General features: G+C 35.1%; 1 long non-coding RNA gene across 1 annotated transcript; it reads right to left on the bottom strand.

Moving 5' to 3' along the window:
* Positions 1 to 335: 335 nt before the first annotated feature.
* Positions 336 to 27,394, bottom strand: LOC119767908. The gene is made up of 2 exons (XR_005277784.1): positions 25,816 to 27,394; positions 336 to 421 (listed from the first exon to the last, which is right to left on the bottom strand). It is a non-coding gene; the product is annotated as an uncharacterized LOC119767908 (long non-coding RNA).

The raw sequence follows: 27,394 nt of genomic DNA, 5'->3' as shown, positions 1-27,394 counted from the left end.
CTAATACGTTTGCAAACTTCAGTCTGGTAGAACAAATAACCTTACGTTTGTATTGAAGGTAATTCTCTTATTGAAAGCACTACTTATTTACTTTGATCACTGTTATAGTTAAGCATTTTATGTATTACGAGGACTACTTGTGCATGATTACTTGTTGATGTTTGATGAATGAAAACGCGAAAAGAATCCCTATCGGATTTTGTGAAGCTTAACTGGTATATTTTTATGTAATATGGATTAATGCATGTGATTCATAAACGGCTCTACGTAAAATTCAATAACTGATTACTTCTTATTTTTATTATTAGCACTTTTGTTGAGTATTGATATTTTTCTTTTTAGCAAACGTGTACTACGTATAAGGTGAAGGGATACATAGCAATCTCAATGGGTTGTGATCCTTTTAGTTTTGAAAGGCGATCTGAAAAAGGAAAAAAAAGTTTCATGAGATCATTTAGAACTTGCTTATATCAAGTGAATGGTAGAAAAATAATTTTATTTAATAGTCCACCTCTATAAACACCACAAAACCCCAATTTCCCCAGCTTAATTTAGTGCGCCTCAATTTCTCCACAATCATCGTGGGAAACCGTCGGGACTGCTCAGTTAGAACGAAAATCGCATTTGGTAACCAACATCAACGCAAAAATGGCGCGAAAGTGCGCTGGAAAAACAGCTGTTAAAACCAACGAGGAGGCAGCAGCAGCGCGTGGTTAAATGACTCGCAAACACTAAATTAGTATATATCGACGAACCAGACAGAGCGGGAAAGAGAGAGTGAGGGAGCAGTTAAATTTATTTCCGCAAGGATTGCATTTATTTTGGCCCGAAACAGGGCGGTTGGTGAAAGCCAGCCGGGGAAATGCGCGGAAAACAAAACCGAGCCTGGGGGTTGTAAAAAAAATCCAATTAAAATTAAACAACCAAAACACGAAACTACCGAAATAAATAAGCTGCTGAGTTAACATGAGTCGTGTCCTAGTGGTGGAATTGTTGGTTTTTGAGAGTGTGAGCACAAGACCACCGACCGACCAACCCAGCCGACCAAACGAAGCCCCAAAATACACTCCAGAGGTCCTCTTTTATGGTGCGCATGCACTCGGAATCACACAAATCGACTGTTGGGCAGTGTTGCCAAAAGTGCAATAGTTATAACTATTTTCTTTGAATTGCAATATTATTCTATACCTCTTTACTCTTTACTCTTTACTCTTTACTCTTTACTCTTTACTCTTTACTCTTTACTCTTTACTCTTTACTCTTTACTCTTTACTCTTTACTCTTTACTCTTTACTCTTTATTCTTTACTCTTTACTCTTTACTCTTTACTCTTTACTCTTTACTCTTTACCCTTTACTCTTTACTCTTTACTCTTTACTCTTTACTCTTTACTCTTTACTTTCTCTTTACTCTTTACTCTTTACTTTACTTTACTCTTTACTCTTTACTCTTTACTCTTTACTCTTTACTCTTTACTCTTTACTCTTTACTCTTTACTCTTTACTCTTTACTCTTTACTTTACTTTCTTTACTTTACTTTACTCTTTACTCTTTACTCTTTACTCTTTACTCTTTACTCTTTACTCTTTACTCTTTACTCTTTACTCTTTACTCTTTACTCTTTACTCTTTACTCTTTACTCTTTACTCTTTACTCTTTACTCTTTACTCTTTACTCTTTACTCTTTACTCTTTACAATTATTACGGACAGCAATTATTAAAACATTTTGCATCATCACTTCGTCCACAGAAGTCTCCTTACAATTTTAGCAGCTTATATGGCTAAAGGCTATAAATATATTCAAAAATATGTATCTTGAGAACGATTTTTTGGAAAATTTGAAGATATGGCTGAGAACGGTTAAGAAATAAATCATGAAAATTTTTATCTTGGGCAAAGTTTTAGTTATTGATGAGGGCTATTGAGAAAAAATAGGCACACGGAAAAAATTAAAGATTTATTCATTAACTTTTTTTTACAAAAACTCAATTTCCCAAAATAAATAGATTTTCGAGATTTTTTGATATGTTTTAGGGGACCTCATTTTTTATTAAAAATTGAATTCGCAATCGAAAAGTACTTTACAATTTTTTTGATAAAGAGCTCCGTTTTCAAGATATAGCCACCGAAAGTTTAATGTTAGCGAAATATTTGCAGTTTTTCTATTGTGTCCCACTTTTGAAAAAAAAAAAATTGAAAAGCTGAGAAAATTCTCAATGTGTGTTTTTTGGAATTGTAAAAAATGTTGTATGGAACTCGTTGCAAAACTTGATTTTTTCAGCACTTTTCGTATTTATCCAACTCGGTGAACCTCGTTGGATAAATGTACGACTCGTGCTGAAAAAACCCTCTTTTTGCAACTTGTTGCATAAACTACTATTAAAAATCAATATTTGGTGTGAAAAGTGAAAAATTAAGATTTTTTTAGAGTGTTACTATTTTTTCTGAGAGGTCATAAGCAATTTACAGCTTTGCCAAAGACACCAAATCGATCTAAAATTCTTCTCGGGATACAGACTTTTAAATATTTTCATAGCCTTTATGTACGGACAGCTGCCAAAATTGTATGCAACATGACTTCTTTGGTCATAGGAAAGGTACACACAAGGTTTCATTCAAATAAAAAAAAAACATAAGAGAATGCTTTAAAAAGAATTTTCTCAACCTTGGGAGATCTTTTGAAGAATTTTTTTGATCGATTTGGTGTCTTCGGCAAAGTTGTAGGTATGGATAAGGACTACACTGAAAAAAAAAATGATACACGGTAAAAAAGTTTGGTGATTTTTTATTTTATCAAGACTAACATTTCAAAAAGGCGTAATATTGAATGTTGTGCCCTTTTGAAATGTTAGTCTTGATTTGAAAATTTTAAAAGTATTGTTTTCGGAAAGATCGGATCGGAATTTCACGAATGTTTCATATTTTAACATTGAAAATCAGACAAACAGTTGCTGAGATATCTACGTTAGACAATGGTGGGTTGTTTGGGTGAGACTTAGAAAACACAAATTTGCCTGCTTTTTAAACCTTTGCATGGCAATATCTCAGCAACTAAAGGTCTTATCAACAAAGTTCAAAAAAGCAAAATATAGAGAATTTTCTCAGCTTTTCAAAAATATTTTTTTCAAAAGTGCGCAAATATGTGCACTATTTTAAAAGAATGGAAAGTGTTGATTCGAAAATTCATAACTCGGTTTTTTTCGTTTTTTTTTTGCACAACCTGGAAATTTCTGAAAAGTTGGCATTTTATGTCCCCTAAAACATATAAAAAAATAAAAAAATAAAAATAGTGTTTTTTTTTGCAAATCAAGTTTTAGTGACAAAAAGTTAAATTAAAAATCACAATTTTTTTACCGCGTATCATGTTTTTCAGTGTAGTCCTTATCCATACATTTCATATATCATTTTTGTATGGACAGCTGCCAAATTTGTATGGAAAATTATATGGACAAACTAATGATGCAAAATGTCTTCTTTGGGCATACCAAAGGCACAAAAAAATATAAGCCGGATTAAAAAATAAAAAAAAATCGAATGACCGAAATCTCAGAGAATTGCTCTGCTGTCACTAATCAGATTGCTGATATAACTTGTTATAATTGATAAGCACTTTTACACAGCCTAAACATTCCTTGATTAGAACGATTATTCAAAGGATGTTATTATTTAATTTCGATTGAAAACAAATATTCAAATTTCATTGGAATTCAACGCAAAACAGAGTAATGTACGCAATCCATAAAAATCACAATGGTCTGATTTGCAATGAAAATAAAAATACAAACCCGATTAAAACTTTTTAAACTTTGAAAAATAAGGTTTCTTTTTCCAGCAGCACTGCCCAGTTAAAATACTTTCAACTCTTTCCCTCTTCACAGTTGTTCTGCTGGGCTGTAACAATAAAAATAACTGCCATAAATCCACTAGTTTGTTACCCGCCACCCTACCCTTCATTCAACGTTACTGAATCCTGGTGGAATTCCCGCACTCTGCGGACTAACCACCCATCCAGAAATTGCGGAAAAATGCGGTTCATATATATATTTATCCACTTTCGTTTGGCCATTTTTCCCTCGTCCCCCGAAACAAAGTCAATTTTTTGTGGGCGGCTCACTTGTCCATAGATCGAAAAAAAAATTCGCCGAACATCGACATGACGTCGTCGTCGAGAAAGAACAAAAAAAGCACATTTCAGCTATCGGAAAAGAAAAGCTTTCAATGTCCAGTCCTCGTCGTCGGGTGGACATCCCACGTGTCCATCCATCGCCCGTCTAACGGATAAAAAGGATGCTTCCTGACCCGCAACCCTTCCTTTCTCCGTCCACCTCTCTCCCTTGGGGCTGATCTATGGTGATTTGTGGTTGTCTGCAGCGGAATGATGGTTCATTGCAAGCAAAAGGGCCATTAAACGTGATGTATCGCACACTTTTTTTTTTGGTGTTGTTTTGCTGCGGTCGAAATTTTTCAAAACAAGTGTGTAAATTTTGTGGTGGTAGAGGTGGTGCCACTAACTATTGTTAAAGAGTAAGAGGGAATATAAATTGCACGCATTCTTTGGACATTTACTAAATCATGAGTCTTCTACAAATGTTTTTTTTTTCTCGGAATAAAAGTAAAAAACAAATGTCAATTCAACTGTTCTTGGCTAATCCTTTAGTTTTAGTTTTACCGTTTATTTTTCAAGATTTTTTTAAAAATTTGCAATATGCAAAAAAAAAGCAAAGCAATCCACTTTAACGACCCCCGGGTCTATTGCAAGTTTCTGCTTATTTTTAGGCGTCCCTAGGTTATGTGTGGTGAGTCACCCAAAACCTCTTTTACGCAAATGGACCGACGCTTTACTTCCCCATCCGATAGAAGGCCAGGAGGATAATGCGGGAATCGAACCCGCGCCCCAAAGCAACTTAGGGATCGGCAGCCGAAGCCGCTAACCACCGCGCCACGAGGCCCTCAATAAGCAACAAACTTTAATAAGGCTTCATACATAAAGTACGTCACGCTAATATCAGCCAAAATTTACCACCCCTCCCCTACCACCCTTTTTAACACTTTTCCTATACTTATAACATGCAATTCCACGCTTGCAATCATCAGTCAAAACCTTATTTGTTATTACTTTTTATTGTTGAATTTTATTTTAACTATTATTTTTTTCCGTTTTTCCATAACCCAGTTTTTTATATTTTTTATTTTGCAATATATAGCCAGAACTGTGGGGAAAATTTGGCCAATTTCATCAACGACTTTATTTTGGTCATAAAATGTGGTCGTTATATCAAAACAATTTTTAAAAATTGAAACATTTTAAAGTTAATATTTTAAGTAATTGATATACCCTCTAAGGAAAACAAAAAATGGTTCGAAAATTTACTATTTCAATTTGTTAAATAAAATCAACCCAATCTGTTATTTTTTAAAATATGACACAGAACTACGGACAAATTTGTTTCAATGTTGCCAAGGACATTATGTTGGCCATGCAATGTGACTTTAATCAACACTGTTTTTTAAGTGATAAATTTAAAAGCGGATTCTTTTAGTTATTGATATTGGAATATTCCTTTAATCTTTGGTTCATCATAATTCGAAGAAGGTTATTTTGTAACTTTTTTCCTTCAGTAGATTTACTCAAACTCTGTTCCCAAATTTGTATTAATCTGCTGTTGAAAGGTAGTCCACATCTCAGCATAGGAGTGTAACTTCACACAAGTAATGCTCAAACAACGAAATAAACCAAAAATATTTTTCGCTCGAACTTAAAAAAATATTTTGTTTGTTTGCTCACGTGGATATTTTGCGTGGTCTCTGTTAAATTCAATATTTTTGAACAAAATTTGCAAACCGTCAACCAATGTTTACTGATTTTATTCAACATTAGAAAATATATAATATTTAATTGGAACCAAGCAATAATATTAAAATTTAATAATCAGCTTATATTTAATAAGAAATCAATATCAAAATCAGTAATTTACTAGCGCCAAAAAAAACATAAGAGCAATTCTCTACCAAAACCGGAAATGGATTTTATTTGTATTTTTTGATTTGGCTCAAACTTTGTGGGGGCCTTCCCTATGACCAAAATAAGCTAGTTTGTGTCATTGGTTCACCCATACAAGTCTCCATACAATTTTGGCTGCTGTCCATACAAAAATGGTACGTAAATATTCAAACAACTGTAACTTTTGAATGAACTTTTGTTCAATTTGGTGTCTTCGGCAAAGTTGTAAGTATTGTTGAGGACTATTGAGAAAAAAATTGCAGATTTTATAATCAACTTTTTTTTTCACAAAAATTCCTTTTTTTTTTTTTTTTTGAACGGCTGTATCTCATTAACTAGAGGTCCAATCTTCAGTGTCTCTTAGACAATTGCAAATTGTCTGAATTTTTCAAATATTTCAGTCAAATAGGTTTCCCATACTGATGTGCTACATATTTCAGGGTGTAAAATCACATAAAATTGCATAGAATAGTGCAATATTATTTTACACCCAGGCCTTTTACACGCAGCTGGATTACTACTTTTTTAGCTGTGCAGATTTTTTGACCATGTTTCTCTATGGCTCAAAAGTTGCGGGGTTTTTAAAACATATCAAAAAATCTCGAAAATAAAAAAATACGCATTTTGGGAAATTGAGTTTTTGTTCAAAAAAGCTGCAATTTTTTTCCGTAAACCAATTTTTTCTCAATTGTCCTCAACAACTTTGCCGAAGACGCCAAATTGAACAGAATGTTCACTCAAAAGTTACAGTTGTTTGAATATTTACGTACCATTTTTGTATGGATAGCTGCCAAAACTGTATGGAGACTTGTATGGGTGCACCAATGACACAAAATAGCTTATTTGGTCATATGGAAGGCCCCCACAAAGTTTGAGCCAAATAAAAAAATACAAAAAATAAAAATGGTCGATATCGGCCGATTTCGTAGAGAGTTGCTCATATCTCACCAAGTCCAAATTAATTTACTGGGAGATGTTTTCTCTGTTATCGAATTTTCTTGTAATAATCTCTGTTATTATTTTGCGTTATTAAAACAGCTAATCTGGATATTTTAATAACAAGTTCTTGCCTCCTAACAATAACAGAACTTGAACTTTTCCAGTTATTTCCAGCTGCTCAGCGGCTAATATCCAAAAAAAAAGTCCACGTGGTTTATGGTTGGCCCCCTACAGGAAACCGTAACGAAGATTCATCAAATAATTCACCATAAACACACAAGAGTGGTAAAATATTTGAAATGCGTGAAAAAAGGGATGTTTTATGGAGAGTTCACTTTTGTGTGCTAAACTATAACATTTTCAGCTCAGGCTGTGTAAACCGTAACCCAAAATCGATTCCCCCCAAGGTGACTCCAGTCCTGGACGACTCGAGCAGAATAAGAAGAAGACATGTGCCCGTAAGCTTTCGAGTTGTGTACGGGAATACATTAAGGACATCCAGGTATCAATGTGTGTACTGAACCTGCCCGTATGGGAGCGTGTGTGTGTGTTTATGTGAATATATAAATTTATGAAAGCACCAGCAGCAGAGGCAGCAGACGACGACGACGACGACGACTCGGTACGATCCAGAGCCAAAGCTGAAATGCAAATCTAAGCAAATAAGGAAAAAGCAAATATTATTTTGCTAATAACGCCAGAACAAGCAGCAGCAAGACAAAGGATATATCCTTCAAATGGCAGGACCTGTCGTGGGGACGAAATGAGGTGAGGAGGAGGAGCCTTTTTGGGGTTGGGTTGGAAAGTCTCGCACTTGAAGAAGGGCTTCTTGGTGGAGCAAAAGTGGCTGCTGAGACGGTAAAAAGGGAAGTAATATTCCTTGTCACGATCACATGGGTGGAAAGCACTTTTCCCCCTCGGGGGACATCACACAGGGCACGAAGAGAGGAAGCGGAGGAAAAAGTTTGGAGTGCGCAGTGTACGACGCAGGGACAGGAAAAAAAATGTGGGCTGAGGAGGGAAATGTGTTTTTCTTTGGAAAGTCATGCCAACAGGGTACAATCACTGTGACTGTGTGGAGTCATGGTTCTGGCGGAAAAAAGGGATAAAGTCAACGATATTAGCTCTGGTACGCAAATGTGATTGAGAGTTTTGAGAATCTTATAACTGTATAGGCTTCGAATGTAGGGACTATGACATTCGTTTGTAATGCTTTCAATTCAATCTGCTTTAGTCGTATCAGCAATATGATTTTTCTTCTTGCCTTTGGCTTCCAAAAGAAAAAATATTAAATTTGTTTTCAATGTTCGTTAATTTCAATTTTATAAAACAAGCACACCGTCTTCTCAGACTGAATACATGATTTTTTGATGAATTATTCGGAAATAAGACAACTTCATTTTTTAATAATGTAGGTTGAATCCAACCTTCACTTATTGCTTAATAATAATTAAAAAAATCAGACCAAGGAGGTATTAGACTATGACAAATAAACAAACAAACAGACAGTTTTTTTCATAGTCTTATACCTCCTTGAAACACTGTTCCTGAAATCATCGACACACGATTATTCGAAGTTATCGAATAAAATTTCACTTCGGATAACCGCATTTTCGGTATTTGTATTTGTTTTTTGGTTTTTATTTCAGATTCTTCAGATAACCGAGACTTGAAAATCGGACTAAGAGCTTTTTTGATAGCATAACGTCGATTGTTCGCTGGCAATTATGTTGCAATTTCAGCAATTATTTTAAGTTGGATCAACCGTGCAGTTAGATTCTATCATCCTCAATAAAAAAACGAGTGTTTTACATTATAGAGCGTGATTCATTGCATCGAAGAATTTAAATTACAAAAAAAAATTAAACCCAGATTATTTAACAAGCAAAAACTAATACAGCTGAACACAATGCACTGCACCATACGTCATAATTCAAAAACCTTCGTCGACTTCCCTCTGAAGTTTTCCCTTTCAAAGCAGCAGCAGCAGCTCACTGATGGCTATCACGAAATAACTCATTCCATCCGAACGCACTCCCCTAATTGACGATGACACTTGAATGGTTCAAAGCTGAATTGTTTGAAGCTGAGTCGGGCGGAGAAGAATACACCTAGTTGTCAGTGTCAGCCACTTGCGAACTGTCAGTGAGAGCCGCCTTCAATTTTTGTTACTGTTCTTATTTGGCTAGAGCAGTATTGTGTTTGAAGGAAAATAAATTTAAAAAAGTTTTTAAATTTGCAAATATTTTTTCAGACTGAGACAATTCATTAAATACAAAAGAGGATAAAATAAAATAAAATAATTAACTTTATTTATTTGTCAATTTTTGATAATTTTTGATAAGATTTAGTTGAAAATATGTATTCATGAGATATATTTCCAATATGACCATAAATCAATCAATGTTATGTCTGACATACATGTACTTAAACTAAGACTTATTTAGTTAGTAGTAGTTAGTCAATGTGTTTAAATATATAAATCGTTCAGTACAACCCGAGCTGTGGAGGAAGTGAAGCAAATTCTTTGAACGAAAATAGGAACAAAGAAGGAAAAACGACGAGCTGGAGGTTGACATGAATAAAAAGGAAGCAGAACGTTTTCATTTTTTTTTTAAATCATCGTTGGTAAAATTTGCCTAAAAATTAAGATCGTTCAATTTAACATTAGCCACCGTTTTTCAAACAATCGCTCTGCAAAGCCGGCATTTCGGAAGAATGATCATGTCACAGCGAATTCACTTCACTTCCTCCACAGCTCGGGTTTTGCATTTTATTGCAACCAGAATGGAAAATGACAGAAAACAAAGTCCGGCAGTACCGGCGCTTACGACGCTGTAGTTTCCTGCGCTGTCGGGTGCGGTTCCGGATATAAACAGAAGGATCGCCTTCGACAAGCAGGAAGCAGCAAACAAAATACTGGCCCCTCACGCCTTTGGAGTCACGAAGGAACAAAGCAAGGAGGTACTCTACAGTTCGGCTGAGCTGTGGAGAATCTTCAACGAGTTCAGCACCCAGCTGAAAAAAATTCATTATTTTTTATGTAACTTTCATGATTTCCGGTCCTACCCTCGTCTCGGCACCGAAGAGGACCTAATAAAAATAAGTTATGAATAAAAAAAAATGGCGGAGAAAGTTGCATCACATGAGTCATGCACGATCTTGAGCACTATTTTGAAATGTGCTGCAAGAAAATTTTTATTGTCAAGAAGGGCAGATGACGACTGACTGGAAATTTAAATGGGAAGAGAAATTATCTTGCACAAAAAAACAAAAACAACAACAAGAAAATGAATAAGAATAAGAAGACCTCTTCGCTTCTCCCTCCCAGGTTTGAAGTTCTTTCTTTTTTCCCTCTCTCTCTCTCTCTCTCTCTATCTCTCCTTTTCATTCCCGGGCTGCCACATTTTCAATTGTGTTTGCTCTAGCTTCTTCGTATTCTTTTCATTTGTTTTTTTTTTACTTTCGCGCAAGTTGATTCCTGCGACCAACTTTGTTTGAATTCTTCGAAGGAAGAGAAGAAATCCCTCAAACGAAGGACGAACGAAGGAGTACTCAGCAGCTGCAATAACCATCGCTGCAATCGAAAGATTTCTGGGGTTTTCATCCCCTCTGGTCAGCGCCAAGAAGCGAAAAAGTTGTAAAAGTCGTTAAAAGTTTAATCAAGTCATTAGCTAAATTTCAAGACCCCGGTATTATGTTCGGTTAACCGAGCTTACCATCTCTCTTTCTGTTACTCTCTTACTCTATGGTTGAAGATTCTATATTTGAGTTTCTAGCCGAGGGATTACCCGAGTCACGTCAGACTTTTCAAGAATCGATTGGCTTTACAGGGACGCATCGATGACTCGTGCTTATCGGTAGGGCTAATCTCCCTCAAGAATGTCATCTTCCTGATTCGTTCTGTCGGCGCTGTACGCTCCCTTCTATTGGACACATTTGTCTCTTTTGCCTCGCTGGACCAACGTCCATCCTAAACACATACTCCAGATCTCCCTTCTCCCTCCGATAATCGTTTTCCTTCTGATAGTTTCTTCCCTCGACATCTTGAACAAATCTTCACGATCTCTGGGTGTACCCTCCGGTGGCAACCACATCCATAATAGATGGGATCTTTCGAAACTTTGCTTTTTGCTTTCCACACACATTGCTGGTCAGAAAAAAACCACTGCCACGAACTGTAGTACTGGGTACCTGTTTATCTGTTTCAGAGTTGGTCCTTCCTGGGAAAACTACATAGAATCCTTCACAAAGCAGTGTTGCCAGAAAAACAATCATTTCAAAGCAATTAGTCCAACCTTTGCATTTGCGATCCTGGTATGCCAAACACAACCGTCAAGGTTGTACAAGTGAAGGTAGGTCACCCACCACTGTGAAAATCTCACTTTAAAACATCTTTAAAACTTCTCAAAGAAAAGCATACACACACACGCAACTATTCATCTTTTTCACACCCGGATAACCGACGCTATTGCATTAGACGGTCGGTGATGTTTTTTTTCCTGTTCTTTCCACAATGCTCCCCGGTCTCGTATATTTTCGAGCGCAGCTCTCTCGCCCTGTCTTGATTGATTTATAACATTTTTCTTCGTTGTTGTTTTTTCTTTGGTCGGGCGGCCGAGAGTTTTCCCTGTTTTATTCAGAGCTTCAAGTGGTATAAACATTTGAACAATACAATGCCCGCCCAACCCCTCGTCAATACCTAACATGTTAAAGTTAGCAAATATTGCGAAAAGTATTTTTAGCAAGATTTGTCACAGTTCGAGTTTTCATTAAAATTAAAAATTTTCAAAATATTTTACAATGAAAAAATGTCCTAAGTATGTTGACTGTGGATTCGAGAAATGCTCTAACCTCTATGAATCTTCACAATCGTCGAGTGTTTCGAGTGAGTCGACTGATCACAGCAGGCCAAAATGCAATCGTTGCTCATTCGTGATTAGGTTAGCACACCTGGAATGGAGCACCCGATTCGAGTGGCAGAAATGACAGTTCTCCTATGTGGAATAAAAAAAAGTAAAAAAGTCACTCATTCACATTACCTTTTAAAAAAACTGTTTTTAGTTATACAAATGTGATAACAGGACCAAACACCGCAAATGAGTACTTTAGCCATTGTGTAAAACTTTTACTCACGAGTGAGCAACTCACTAACGATTGCTACCAATAAACGTAGTATACCGACTCATGGACGGATCATCAGTGAGGAATGAGCATACAATCGCTGGCCAGGTTTTGTTTGTATTCGCTCACGGTTCAAATCACTTCGCTGATTTGAACGATTTAAATCGCTGTGAGGAGGGAATGAGTGAGTGATCAAATTAAAATCAGGACCCTTGCTTTTAATCTCCGAAGGTACTAGAATCTTCAAATCTTTAAATCCTGTTTTTTTTTTCAAAACTCTTATGTATAAGATCACCTACTTGTGTTTTGACTTTTTATTAAGGGGTATCATTTGTTAACAATGGTCATGGTTCTTTTCTTACGGGTTCCAAACCCCATCCCAACCGACATCTTTCACCTCCCATTCGTAACGAATGTCCCCGGCATGGGTTAAAGCGTCCTTATTGTCATGCAAATTCATCTCATTTGACGCTCCAATTCCTGCTGCTCGGAAAGGGCCTCCGGGTGGACAAATAAGAAGGGAGTCCACAAATTTATTGTTTCCTAACGTCGGTGCTCTATTCATTTCCCGCGGTTCGCGGCCGTCTCCGGTGAAAAACGACGACATACAGAAGAGCCAAGAAAGAATCCCAACCTGACACTGCTGACTGGAGGTCGTTACTGTATCTGTGTGAGAGTCGTGCCGCTATAAATTATTATCCAACGCGGACACACAGAACCTTCCTCCCCAGGTCCGGAGGATGAGGTGCCCCGGGGGAGAAATTGCCGCGCCAGAGTGAGATGTCCAATTTGATACGGCAGGTTCCACCTGGCGTGGCCACCGTTGGAGGAGATTGTTTGGGAAATTACGTCGGGTGTGCTGTGCTGGATGCCAAAGAGGAAAACTTTTTCAATATATTCTTTGTTTGGCTACATATTCCTATATATTAAACATTCCTACTAAGACGATGCTGAAAGTCTTTCGCAATCACTACACGTGTACGTACAAGTACAAAGTAATCGAAAATAGCTTTGACAACTTGTTGTCATTGCTGTCCTAGAGGTGTAATAAATCAATTGTAATTGATATCTTCACATGAACCGATCTAAAGTTAGATTAATAAGGCAATCGTTGAACTTTTTAACTCACTCCCTAAATATATTTTGTAAAAATCAAAATTTCAAGGTTATTTATACGCTTCTTGACAATCGTCAATTCTTATGGCATGTATGTGAGAAAAAGTGTTCCTCTTTTAATATTTTTTCTGCTGTGATTTCAGTGGGTTTCGTTTTTGTTTCTTGCCAAATATCTGGAGTTTTTTTTAAAGGTCCAATAAACCAAATTTTCAGTTTTTGCTTTTTGGGTGTTTTTTAATACCCCTGACTCAAGCCGGTTTCAAAAACGCCCAAAAAGCAAAAACTGAAAATTTGGTTTATTGGACCATTTCAAAAAAAAAACTCCAGATATATATAATTGAACCCTGTGTAATTTTCTCAACAAAAGATATTTAGGTCAGATTTCTCTTCATTTACCTTACTAGTTAAAGTACTCAAAATGTGGGACTTTACCCTGCAATAAAGTTAATATTTTTGATATCAAAAATGTGTTCCTTTTTACCTAAAGGATACAGAAAATACATCAGCTGGTCTGTCTTCTGTCGTTACAGAAAAACATATAAAAATTAAAATAGCAAGCCAAAGTCTCAACATTTTACACTTGTTCAGTTATTTTGCAATTAATAGTTTTCAAAAAATGTAAGATTTGCCGAAAATAAAAATGTTAGCGAAAAAAAAACTTTTTGCGATACTGACATCGAAAATTTTCAAAAATTCTAAACGCTTTTAAAGTGTTTTTTTTTTCGATGAAAAATATGTTTTTTTTACCATATTGAGTAAACTATCAAATCGGGCATCCAATTTTACATAAAGTCTTTTCAACACAAAACTTCCATCTTTTCACTCTTTCAGGATAAAAATTATTGAAAAACTATATTTTTTACATGTTCAAAAATTGAAGGGGTCGTACCGCCCCTCCGTCACGAGATATCAGGAAAAAAAAGCTACTCCTTAGGACATAATTTCACGCAAATCGAAGAGGGGTCGGGGCAACTTTTTCCGATTTCGTGTGAGTTGGTAGATAATTACCCATATGTCTTCAAATGTCAGCCAATTTGGTCCATAAATTCTCAAGATACCGTGGCCCTAGTATAAATCAATATTGCCTGTTACTCAATTTAGTTATAAACAATACTTTTTGAAACTTAAATGGATTTAATTTATTTATTGTGATATGAAATTGTGAGATTTTCTCTGTGAGATTTTGTGTAGCCCCTTCAAGAACGTGCATTTGAACAATGTAATCCCTTATTATTGAAAAAGGAATTTTGTTATTGATAGACGGAACAGCTATAATAGACAGATATATAGGTAGATGGATAGATTTTGAATTTTGAAAATTCTATTGTTTTTTTTTTTGGGGAAAAAAATTATTTGATCACTTTACTTTTAAAAAAGTTTACAATTAGATAATTTTCCTGATTTCAATAATTGCTAGATTTTTTCAGTTCCAGAGAAAAAATATTTTTTTAAGTTCCGTCATCAGGTGTGAAAAACAAGAAAGACAAACTTATGAGAAATTGGACGAGCTTTCCGTTAAAAATAGTTTACCAAAAACCACAAAAAAAAAACTATTTTTCAACATTTTTATTTTTAAAACCACTGTATCTTCACAAGGTTTAGACATAGGACAATGGTCAATATGGAGATTTTTATGTAAAATTGTCTAGAGAATCGATTCCCACTATCGTTTTTTAAACATTTTGATGTTAAGACCACATTAAAAAAACTGTTTTAGTAAATAATTTTTGTTGTTTTTTTTTTAAGGAGAGATATACCATCTTACATTTTTCGTGAGTCTTTTTGTAACATCTTGGGCTATTTCCTCAAAAATTTTGAACGAAAAAAAATCGTGACATCACCTTAAAATTAAACTTTTAAACTAAAAATTGAAAAATCTCATAAAAGTGCCGTGTATTTTTCTTTCAGTGTATTTTTTTCATAAAGTCCGTCCAATGTCCTACAAATTTGTCTTTGACCACTTTTTGATACGAAGCAACGGCTTCGAGATACAGTAATTTTTATATTATATTTAAATAACTTACGCCCTTCTCAAATGTTATTTTCGAGTACAATTGGCTCCATATACACAGAAAAAAAGTGATGGTAATATTCATCAGGAAATGGTGACAGATTTTGTGTCGAAAAAAATGATTAATTTTACCTCAAAAAATGATGAATTTTCATCAGTTTTTGATGAATATTCATCAGGTTCACATTTTTACACATTTTTTTTGTAATGTAACTCAAAAAAGAGGTAATATTCAAACTGCCAAATTTTCAACATTTCAAAATTCAACTTTTTTTCTGTGTACACAAAACTGACTTATATAGGCCTAGGATAGCATGTCTACAAAGTTTCATTGCAATCGGAGAGGGTCGGGTACAATAGTACCAGAAAAATTTGATTTGAGGTGGAATTACTCTTAGTCACTTAACTTTTGAAAAAGTTCACGTATAGATAATTTTCAATTTTTTACTGATTGCCCGATTTTTAAGATCCAGAGAGAAAGTTCGTAGAGAGAAAGTGGCAGATTTTTTGAAGTAGCTATAACTTGTAAACAGTACTTTTATTTAAAAATATAAATAAAGTATTTTTCGATTGCAAATTCAGGGTTGTTACGGGAGAGTCGAAAAAAAATCCGCGCCAAATCCGCGCCGACCTAAAATCCGAAACAGCGCAAAATTCAAGCCATATAAAAAAATATCGCGACCAACATTTAAGAAATTTTATTTTTCAATGAAGAAAAACTAATTCAGAAAGTATTTGATAAAAAAAAACTCGTTTTAAGGTTAAAGGCTCCAAAAGAATGAAAGCAATAAATCCATTTAATAAAAAAAATCCTCAAGAAACGGTCAAGGCAAGGGTCATGAAAAAAATTCTTCAAAATTGAAAATACAATATTTAAAACCTAAAAATTTAGCTTAAAAAATATAACTAAAATTATAATATGATAAAATTTTAAATTTCGAAAGTCTAAATATTCAAAATCTAAGATTTTTTAAACAGTTTGTAATCCAAAATCCTCGCTAAAATTTCACTCCGAAAGAAATTTAATTTCTGATATTTAAAATAATGTTTTGTCATAATTTCAAAATCTCTTACATAAAATAGGACTTCAAAAATTGTGGAATTCAAGAATTTAAGAATTTAAGAACTAAGAATTTAAAAATAAAAATATTTAAGAATTTACGAATTTAAGAATTTTAGAATTTTAGAATTTGTGGCAGTGCGTGGCCGAATGGTTACGCTGTCCGCTTTGCTGCTGCAACCTTCCATCCGATGAGGAAGAAAAATGTCGGTCCCGGCCTTGGTTGTTAGGCCGTTAAGTCATTCCAGGTGTAGGAGTCGTCTCCATGCCATAAGTACAAACAACACACCCAACCAAGCCTACTCCGGTGGAATCGCTGGCGGCGGTTGGACTCGCAATCCGAAGGTCGTCAGTTCAAACACTGGTGTGGAAGGTTCCTTGGAGTAGAAAGAGGTTTGAGTGCTCTCCCCATTCAAGCCTTCGGACTCCTAGGTTCGAGCAGAAACTTGCAATAGAGACCACAAAAGACCCGGGGGTCGTTAATGTGGATGGTTTGATTTTTTGAGAATTTTAGAATTTTAGAATTTTAGAATTTTAGAATTTTAGAATTTTAGAATTTTAGAATTTTAGAATTTTAGAATTTTAGAATTTTAGAATTTTAGAATTTTAGAATTTTAGAATTTTAGAATTTTAGAATTTTAGAATTTTAGAATTTTAGAATTTTAGAATTTTAGAATTTTAGAATTTTAGAATTTTAGAATTTTAGAATTTTAGAATTTTAGAATTTTAGAATTTTAGAATTTTAGAATTTTAGAATTTTAGAATTTTAGAATTTTAGAATTTTAGAATTTTAGAATTTTAGAATTTTAGAATTTTAGAATTTTAGAATTTTAGAATTTTAGAATTTTAGAATTTTAGAATTTTAGAATTTTAGAATTTTAGAATTTTAGAATTTTAAATTTTAGAATTTTAAATTTTAGAATTTTAGAATTTTAGAATTTTAGAATTTTAGAATTTTAGAATTTTAGAATTTTAGAATTTTAGAATTTTAGAATTTTAGAATTTTAAATTTTAGAATTTTAAATTTTAGAATTTTAGAATTTTAGAATTTTAGAATTTTAGAATTTTAGAATTTTAGAATTTTAGAATTTTAGAATTTTAGAATTTTAGAATTTTAGAATTTTAGAATTTTAGAATTTTAGAATTTTAGAATTTTAGAATTTTAGAATTTTAGAATTTTAGAATTTTAGAATTTTAGAATTTTAGAATTTTAGAATTTTAAATTTTAGAATTTTAGAATTTTAGAATTTTAGAATTTTAGAATTTTAGAATTTTAGAATTTTAGAATTTTAGAATTTTAAATTTTAGAATTTTAGAATTTTAGAATTTTAGAATTTTAGAAATTTTAGAATTTTAGAATTTTAGAATTTTAGAATTTTAGAATTTTAGAATTTTAAATTTTAGAATTTTAGAATTTTAGAATTTTAGAATTTTAGAATTTTAGAATTTTAGAATTTTAGAATTTTAGAATTTTAGAATTTTAGAATTTTAGAATTTTAGAATTTTAGAATTTTAGAATTTTAGAATTTTAGAATTTTAGAATTTTAGAATTTTAGAATTTTAGAATTTTAGAAATTTAGAAATTTGATATTTTTCAGTTTTTAAATTTTGACTTTTTAATTTTGATTTGTTTTTAAATCTTCAAATTTTGATTACCCAAATTTTTTGTATTTTGAATTTCAGATTGCTAAAATTTTGATTTTTTTAAATTACGATTTTAGAAATTTCGAAAAAAATTAATATGTATTTTGATTTTTTTGTTATTATAAAAACTATTGAAACAATTTTTTTTAATTTTTGAATTTGGAATTTTCTGATCTTTTTATTTTCGCCAAGAATGTTTAAATTTAGAAAAAAAAATATTTCTACCGATTAAATTCCATTCCAAAATTCGAAAGTGGAGGCCAGCTTCTGTTACGTCCAATCAAGCTCATATTTGGCGCAACAAGACAACAAGCCCAAATAATAGTTTTTGTTACACTTTCTAATGTCTATATCTTAGGAAAAAGTTTGTAATATTTGATTTACAAAATTATAAATTGAATAAATCCAGCATAAAATTAAAAATAAATAGGTTAAAAATCATTACTCAAAACTCAAAAGAAACTAAATATTCAGAGCCGGAGATGTTAACAAATGACAAGGAACATATAAAAAAAAAATTTTTACGTTTCATACTGAGCAATTCTCTACGAAATCGGTCTTTTTTCTTCAATTTTAATTTTTGTATTTTTTAATCCGGCTGAAACTTTTTTGGTGCCTTCGGTATGCCCAAAGAAGCCATTTTGCATCATTAGTTTGTCCATATAATTTTCCATACAAATTCGGCAGCTGTCCATACAAAAATGATGTATGAAAATTCAAAAATCTGTATCTTTTGAAGGAATTTTTTGATCGATTTGGTGTCTTCGGCAAAGTTGTAGGTATGGATACGGACTACACTGGAAAAAAATAATACACGGTAAAAAAAATTTGGTGATTTTTTTATTTAACTTTTTATCACTAAAACTTGATTTACAAAAAAACACTATTTTTAATTTTTTTTATTTTTTGATATGTTTTAGAAGGCATAAAATGCCAACTTTTCAGAAATTTCCAGGTTGTGCAAAAAATCACTGACCGAGTTATGAATTTTTTAATCAATACTGATTTTTTCAAAAAATCGAAATTTTGGTCGTAAAAATTTTTCAACTTCATTTTTCGATGTAAAATCAAATTTGCAATCAAAAAGTACTTTACTGAAATTTTGATAAAGTGCACCGTTTTCAAGTTATAGCCATATTTAAGTGACTTTTTTGAAAATAGTCGCAGTTTTTCATTTTTTTAAATAAGTGCACATGTTTGCCCAGTTTTGAAAAAAATATTTTTGAAAAGCTGAGAAAATTCTCTATATTTTGCTTATTTGGACTTTGTTGATACGACCTTTAGTTGCTGAGATATTGCAATGCAAAGGTTTAAAAACAGGAAAATTGATGTTTTCTAAGTTTCACCCAAACAACCCACCATTTTCTATCGTCAATATCTCAGCAACTAATGGTCCGATTTTCAATGTTAATATATGAAACAATTGTGAAATTTTCCGATCTTTTCGAAAAATATTTTTGGAATTTTCAAATCAAGACAAACATTTTAAAAGGGCGTAATATTGAATGTTTGGCCTTTGTGAAATGTTAGTCTTGATTTGAAAATTCCAAAAATATTTTTTCGAAGAGATCGGAAAATTTCACAAATGTTTCATATATTAACATTGAAAATCGGACCATTAGTTGCTGAGATATTGACGATAGAAAATGGTGGGTTGTTTGGGTGAAACTTAGAAAACATCAATTTTCCTGTTTTTAAACCTTTGCATTTTTTTTTTTTTTTTTATTTTTTAACTTCATCATTCCGGTACGAGAATCGAACTCACGACCTCTGGATTGGAAACCCAGCACGCCGCTAGTCGAAACCCATCCCCTACCGGTCAGTATTCCCAGTGAGTAGAATTACTCTTTGAAGGGATCTGACTTTGCCGAGCCAGACAGGAATCGAACCCATCACCTTCCGCTTACAAGGCGAAACCCGTAACCTCACGGCCACGGAAGCTCGGCATTGCAATATCTCAGCAACTAAAGGTCGTATCAACAAAGTCCAAATAAGCAAAATATAGAGAATTTTCTCAGCTTTTCAAAAATATTTTTTTCAAAACTGGGCAAACATGTGCACTTATTTAAAAAAATGAAAAACTGCGACTATTTTCAAAAAAGTCACTTAAATATGGCTATAACTTGAAAACGGTGCACTTTATCAAAATTTCAGTAAAGTACTTTTTGATTGCAAATTTGATTTTACATCGAAAAATGAAGTTGAAAATTTTACGACCAAAATTTCGATTTTTGAAAAATCAGTATTGATTAAAAAATTCATAACTCGGTCAGTGATTTTTTGCACAACCTGGAAATTTCTGAAAAGTTGGCATTTTATGCCTTCTAAAACATATCAAAAAATAAAAAAAATTAAAAATAGTGTTTTTTTGTAAATCAAGTTTTAGTGATAAAAAGTTAAATAAAAAAATCACCAAATTTTTTTACCGTGTATTATTTTTTTCCAGTGTAGTCCGTATCCATACCTACAACTTTGCCGAATACACCAAATCGATCAAAAAATTCCTTCAAAAGATACAGATTTTTGAATTTTCATACATCATTTTTGTATGGACAGCTGCCGAATTTGTATGGAAAATTATATGGACAAACTAATGATGCAAAATGGCTTCTTTGGGCATACCGAAGGCACCAAAAAAGTTTCAGTCGGATTAAAAAATACAAAAAAAATCGAATGACCGAAATCCTAGAGAACTGCTCTACTAAGAAAATACAAACAAACATTTTCAAAATTGCCATCCGCGCGAAATCCGCGCCTGAGCAATATTAGCCAGCAAATCCGCGCCAGATCCGCGCGAAACGCGCCATCCGCGCGATCCGCGCCGTCCGTAACAACCCTGCAAATGTGATGTTGCTTTACAACATGATTTTTAATTTTTTTGTACAGGTTTTAAGACTTTCTAAAACAGCACGATTTAAAAAAAAAACATGTTTCTAAACTAGATTCATTGTTGAGAAAATGTCTTTTTCAGTCCTCTAAAATATATCCAAAAAATAAAAAAAATAAAAACAAATAATATTTTTATCTTTAATCAATTTAATTTTCCGAAATTAATTTCCGAAAAGTCATTATTCAAGAATTATCGTAATCGGAAATTTGATATTTACCAAACTAAAAATTATTTTACTATTTAGTATTCATATACCGACAAATTTATGAAGCAAAATCATAACCATGCCTCGACTTTACCCCCTCAAAAAATACCTGAACTCAACCAACCATCGCACATCATCCCGCGTGCATATGAACCCACCATACTGTTCATCCACCCGATCCAGAGCAGCATTCCACTGTGCGAAGCTGCTACAACTGCTTCTGGAAGGATTTATGCGATATGACGAGCGAAAGCTCCCGGTACACTACCAAGAGACTCGTTAACTATTGTTATGGTCCCCCTCCTGGCCGGGCTTAGCCATGGCTGGCTGACTAGCCCTGGAAGCTCTCCCATATCTGCAGCAACGTGGTTGAACTGGGAGGTGGCAGCAGCTGGGAGTTGCCACCACCACCAGAGACCGACTGCGAAAGAATAGGGGACGGACGGATTTTGGGGGGCTTTTGAATGACGCGGGTTAGTTGGTGCCTTGGCCTGGGTTGTGACAGCAGCGCCGTACTGGATTAATGTCACCTTGAAGGAATTGAATGGGAGGTAACACAGGTTCGCAGGAAAGTTGCGCCGGTCTCAGGTTGTTGGTCAACTTAATTCAACTCTACAGTAGGAGCAATGATTTTTTTTTTCTGTCGAGCTGTGTAACAGTCTAAGGGATAAACGGAGGTTGTGTACAGCATACAGGGAGTGCATGAATCTGGCCCAGGCCTGAGGATAGCAAAAAAGATAGTTGAAGCCACCCTTGGGGAAGACGCAGACGAGAAATGTGGATTTGCCATTTAAAGTCACTTCAAGGGCGTTGTTCTGCTGGAACTCCAAAGCTTTCGGAGAGTTTCACTGAACGTGTTGGGACTCCTGCCAACTCTCGGTGAGTTTATTTTCCACAAAGAAACTGCTTTTCAGCTGCGAGCAAGCTCCTTCTCGTGTCCTGCTTTTTAATGTATTCCTTTTCATTCTTCAGCCCAAGCCAAGGCTTGCGTTTTTCCCTCCCTCGCAAACAGTCTGGCACCGTGTCCGCCGTATTTACCTTGATGTATATGAATTAATTTCGTGGCCAAACAGATGCTGACAGAGCTTAAAATACAGCTCCAGCACAGATGGTCATCCCATCAAGGTTTGCACCGAGGAGGCGCCGCCCTGTAAACGTTGATGAATTTTTCGAAATTAAACTCGCCATGAATTATGCAAATGCAGGTTGGAATATAATTTATTTTTATTTTTCAGCGAAGGCGGTGGGTGTAACTTTCCACGATAAGAAGCAGTGCGCTTTCGTGGACTTTGGAAAGGTTAATGTACTGCGAAAAAGAAAACTTCTCCGTTACAGAGATACCCTGCGAGTAGCAGGTCGTGAGTGATGGATGATTTCACTTCAAATTAAGTTTAAAACAAAAATTAGAAATTAATAAAACCCGAAGTATTTTACTGATGGAAGTACCTTTCAAAAGCCTGATAAATTTTAATGTTTGATGAATCGTTGATTATTCAGCTGTTTTAAATAGTTGAGTTGTTTAGTTGTTGAGTTGTTGAGTTGTTGAGTTGTTGAGTTGTTGAGTTGTTGAGTTGTTGAGTTGTTGAGTTGTTGAGTTGTTGAGTTGTTGAGTTGTTGAGTTGTTGAGTTGTTGAGTTGTTGAGTTGTTGAGTTGTTGAGTTGTTGAGTTGTTGAGTTGTTGAGTTGTTGAGTTGTTGAGTTGTTGAGTTGTTGAGTTGTTGAGTTGTTGAGTTGTTGAGTTGTTGAGTTGTTGAGTTGTTGAGTTGTTGAGTTGTTGAGTTGTTGAGTTGTTGAGTTGTTGAGTTGTTGAGTTGTTGAGTTGTTGAGTTGTTGAGTTGTTGAGTTGTTGAGTTGTTGAGTTGTTGAGTTGTTGAGTTGTTGAGTTGTTGAGTTGTTGAGTTGTTGAGTTGTTGAGTTGTTGAGTTGTTGAGTTGTTGAGTTGTTGAGTTATTGAGTTGTTGAGTTGTTGAGTTGTTGAGTTGTTGAGTTGTCGAGTTGTTGAGTTGTTGAGTTGTTGAGTTGTTGAGTTGTTGAGTTGTTGAGTTGTTGAGTTGTTGAGTTGTTGAGTTGTTGAGTTGTTGAGTTGTTGAGTTGTTGAGTTGATAAATAGTTGAGTTGTTGAGTTACTAAGTTTTGAGTAACAATGTTGTCTTCTTTGTTATAAGTTACAGAGAATCACACAATTTATTTTCAGCACAACACCTGATGAAAATCCCTCCAAAATCCCTCGGTACACAACCAAAGTGTGGCTCAACTTTTACAAACTTTTTAAAGGTTCATTAGCGTGTTGAATTCAAAGAATTTTTCTCCTACCACCGTTTCGGCAAAAATAAGCCATTTTTTTGCCCAAGTGAAATGCTTCACTCTGTTTTTCGAGTAAACCTATTACGAGCGGGAAATTTACGCTTTTTCCATGAAGGGGAATCAAGCTTCGCTGACATTGAACCTCCACCCACCACCATCCGCCGGTGAGTCAACCCTTCTATAACTTAATTATTTTCCACTTTGTAATCATCGCCGGCGAAACCAGCCTGAAATTTCGAGGAAAAGAAATTTCCTCTGCATCCGAACGCGGTAGATTTATGCCGAACTGGAGCCGCGTTGGAATAACAATGAGCTTGCCTCTTGCCGTGGCCACACCTGGTCGAGAATAGTGGGGAATCCGTGTCTCCTTCTCGACGTGCTAAACCGAAGACCTGTAAAAGCTTGTTTGGATTGGAGAGATTTCAGCGATCTTCAAGCAGTTTGTTTGAAACTAAGTCTACGAGTTTAGTGCGCTAACTGACAAGGCAACTATGCATCTAATTTCCGCAAGTGTTTTTTTTCTTGTTTTGGCTTTCCAATAATCACCAACTCCACCCTAATCAACAACAACGGCCCACGCGATTTCCGTTAAGAAGGTGAAGATTTTCTTGCCACTCTCTGGCGTTGCTGTTGCTGCTGCTGCTGCCATTCATAAATTATGCTACACAAACCGGACACACACAGCCAGACACACCCTGCAGGGCCATATGTAGGGCCAACGAGACGGGGCCTTATGTCATACAATGCGTGCGTAGGTTGGTCCGCCGGTATTATAGGTCCTACCACTCTCTACTCTACTTCTCTGCTACGCTACCGTGTTGCGATGTTGTTGATGTACAGTGTGATTTGTGGCTTACGCCAACTGTTCTAACAACCGGTTAAATCATTTCGAAAACCGCACACTCAAGTGGCTTTGTGAGGACGGAATTTAGAGAGCATTGTTTTGAAATATATCCTTTAAAAAGTTTTTCAAAAGCTCATGAAACCCTATTTATATAAGTATTTCTTTAAAAAATGCGACAGCTAAGAGATCATTTTTTTAATTTTATTCAAGGACAAATTCTCACATGTTTGGCAGGTTACGGTTCCAGATCTATTTCAGTCCAATTTGCTGTTTTTCACAATTTGAACAAATAATTTGCTTAACTTTTAATTGAGACTTGCTTGTTTACTAAGTCATTAATCACCCGACTTCAGTTGAAAACGACTTTTGGATGCTGTTATCGAACTTTAGGACCCCCTGACATAAAATAAAATGTCGTCCCTTTTAACCCTTTCAGGCCTAATGGATCATATATGACTCAGCTATCAACATTTCCAAAACTAGCCTTAATTTTCGTATGGTCATAAGAATAATTTTTCTAGCATTAACTAAAACAATTTTTTTTTTGAAAATTCAGGCCTGAAAGTGTCTTGAGTCTACATTTTTTAAGATACCGTAAACTGGGGTCAATCGGGACACATGGGACGAATGGAGCACTTCCATTCGAGCAGTTTTTGCTTTTTTCTACAATGTATTTCTTATGGAGCGAACTGTCAAAAACTGCTCGACTGCGGGTGATCCATTGAGACAGCAGTTTTATCTATGTTGGAGCACAATATTTTTATTTTTCTGGTTGGTTTCGATTAGAATATACTCAGACCAACAAAATGTGTACATCCCTTTCCACATTTAAATGCTTTAAGTGTTCTAAAATTTGCTGTCTTTATTCAGAAGAAAGTCCCGACTCACCCAGATTACGGTATTTGCTTCAATTTGATAGATCAGAAAATTTAACAATTTTTTAACATTTATCAATTGGACCATTAGTTGCTGAAATATTGACACTACAAAAAGGTGGGCCAAAATTTTTGCTGTATCCTATAATTCTCAGCAACCAGAGGTCATATTTGGAGATACTCTTTTAAAAAAAAAACTGGTTTTTAAGTTAAAATCAAACTTTTACTGAATATATTTGGAAAACGGCGCACTTTGTCAACATTTATGTAAAATACTGATTAAATACTTATGTCAAAAAATCAATTTGAGTAAAATTTATATTTATCAAAAAAAAATGTTCAAAAATCGCAATTTGACAACACAATTTTTGTCCGTTGTTTATAGCTCAAAGGCAGGTTCCTGTCTTTTGAAACAAAGTTTAAATATTTAAAAAAATTGAAAATACATATGTTAAGTATATATTTTTGTGAAAAAAATTTACATAAAAATAACTAAAAAAAATGTGTTTCTTTTTTTTTATAAATCTCATCAAAACTTATAACTTCGCCGAAGACACAAAATCGATCACAAAATTCCTCCTAAAAACACAGGGATTCGAATATTGACGTACCATTTTTTAATGGACTGCTGACAAAATTGTATGGAGCGTTGTATGGGTGAAACAGTGATTAACACAACATGGCTTCTTTGGTCATAGAGAAGGCCACTACAAAGTTTGAGCCAAATATAAAAAAATTACATAAAATTAAAAAAAAAATGTTATTTTATCATTAGACCGAATGTATGTGTACTATTTTTACCTTTTTGATCTCCTACTTTGCAATAATCACCAATCGACTAAGCTTCTTTGATTCGTCTCTCAATAATCCACACACGAATCCTCAAGCAAACACTTTTCAGCGATATTCGGCAAGAATTAAATTTCCCGAGCTCACTTTTGCAGGCTCATCGTAATCGCCCTTTGTGCGCGAAGAATCAATCACCCGCAAATTTGTGCCGAATCACACTCGCTGTCGATCACCACTCACACAATCTCACACACTGCTTCCGCAATTTTCCGATGAGGCAATTTTCTTCCTTTTTAATGCTTTTTCAAAAGTATGCATGCACCCGACTCGTATCGACCTGCTCCTTTCTTCGCTTGCTTTCACTATCATTAATCACAGAACTTTTGTCGCATACTCTGACTCTTCTTCTGCTTCTTTCTTCCTCATCAGCACTGCCGATGCCTTATCTCGAACTTCTTAGATTCCTCTCTCCTTCACTATCTTTTCTGTTTTGTTATTCTCTCTTCCTTCGGCTCTTTCCTTCTTTGCCTTTATTGCTCTGCAGATACGCACTACGCCTCTCTCTCTTTGCACAGCTCTCTTCGCGCTGTAAGCGTAGTAAATATTGATTTTTTTTTCTTGTTTTTTCCTCTCTCTCCTTGTACGCTCGATATTTACATTCTATCCAGTACAAGTAGGGGGACACGGCACAAGACCTCGCGGGACTCTATATGTAAATTCCTGTTGGACTTTCATCTATCTCAAGAGCCACTTTCTTTGATGCACTTGAAGCACTACTCGCGAAAAGAGCCCCCCTGAAGTCTCAATAGCCCAATGGCGTGTACTTTGGATGCACTCTGGGAAAATCCGGAAGTCGAGAGGAGGAGGCTTTTTACGCAATCTCCGGCCAAAAGAAGGCTTTGCCCTTGCAGGTTCCCATTTTTAGCACACTGGACACCTCTGATTGGCACTGCTGGACACTCTGGAGTCCACCCGTTCGTCCGTCCGGAAGATCTGGGTCGCTGGAGTTCTGGAAGGGCCGACTCTCAGGATGACATCCTAGAAACTCTGGATCATACACACACACGTACACGCCACGGAACACACCGAAAACCGAAAAACTCACAAAACACACATAAAAACGACACACAGACGACGGGAGGTCACGCGCGACGACGGAAGCAACGGGGTTCCCGTGGTAGATAGATTCCGGACTTTGACGGATCCGGTACGGAGCTGACCCTCAGCAGTGCAGTTTCCACATCACTGACTCGCGGCACTCTGGCGACACACAAACCCCCGTTAAACCCAATTGGGCAGGATCCCTGGGAACCTACGGTGAGTATTCCGAACGGATGTTCCGGGACGGCCGGCGCGCGCTATGGTCACCCAGAACTCTTTAGTTCCTCGCACGGGTAGACATTTTGAATATTACACAAAATCCGCAGCGCTAGACGACGACGACGACGACAACGGTGACGGCGAGGAGCGTAATAACATTGTACTTCGGATGATGCTACTCTCTCACTATGGCTTTGGGATTCTGAAATCTTGTCTGGACTCTACCCGTGCCAGACACGCTCTCCGGTTCTATGGTGCGTTTTCACAAAAT

This window comes from Culex quinquefasciatus, chromosome 2, assembly GCF_015732765.1.
Source record: "Culex quinquefasciatus strain JHB chromosome 2, VPISU_Cqui_1.0_pri_paternal, whole genome shotgun sequence".
NCBI classification, from domain to species: domain Eukaryota; kingdom Metazoa; phylum Arthropoda; class Insecta; order Diptera; family Culicidae; genus Culex; species Culex quinquefasciatus.
The sequence above is the reverse complement of the archived record's forward strand: the minus strand, read 5'-3'. Positions and strand labels throughout refer to the sequence as shown.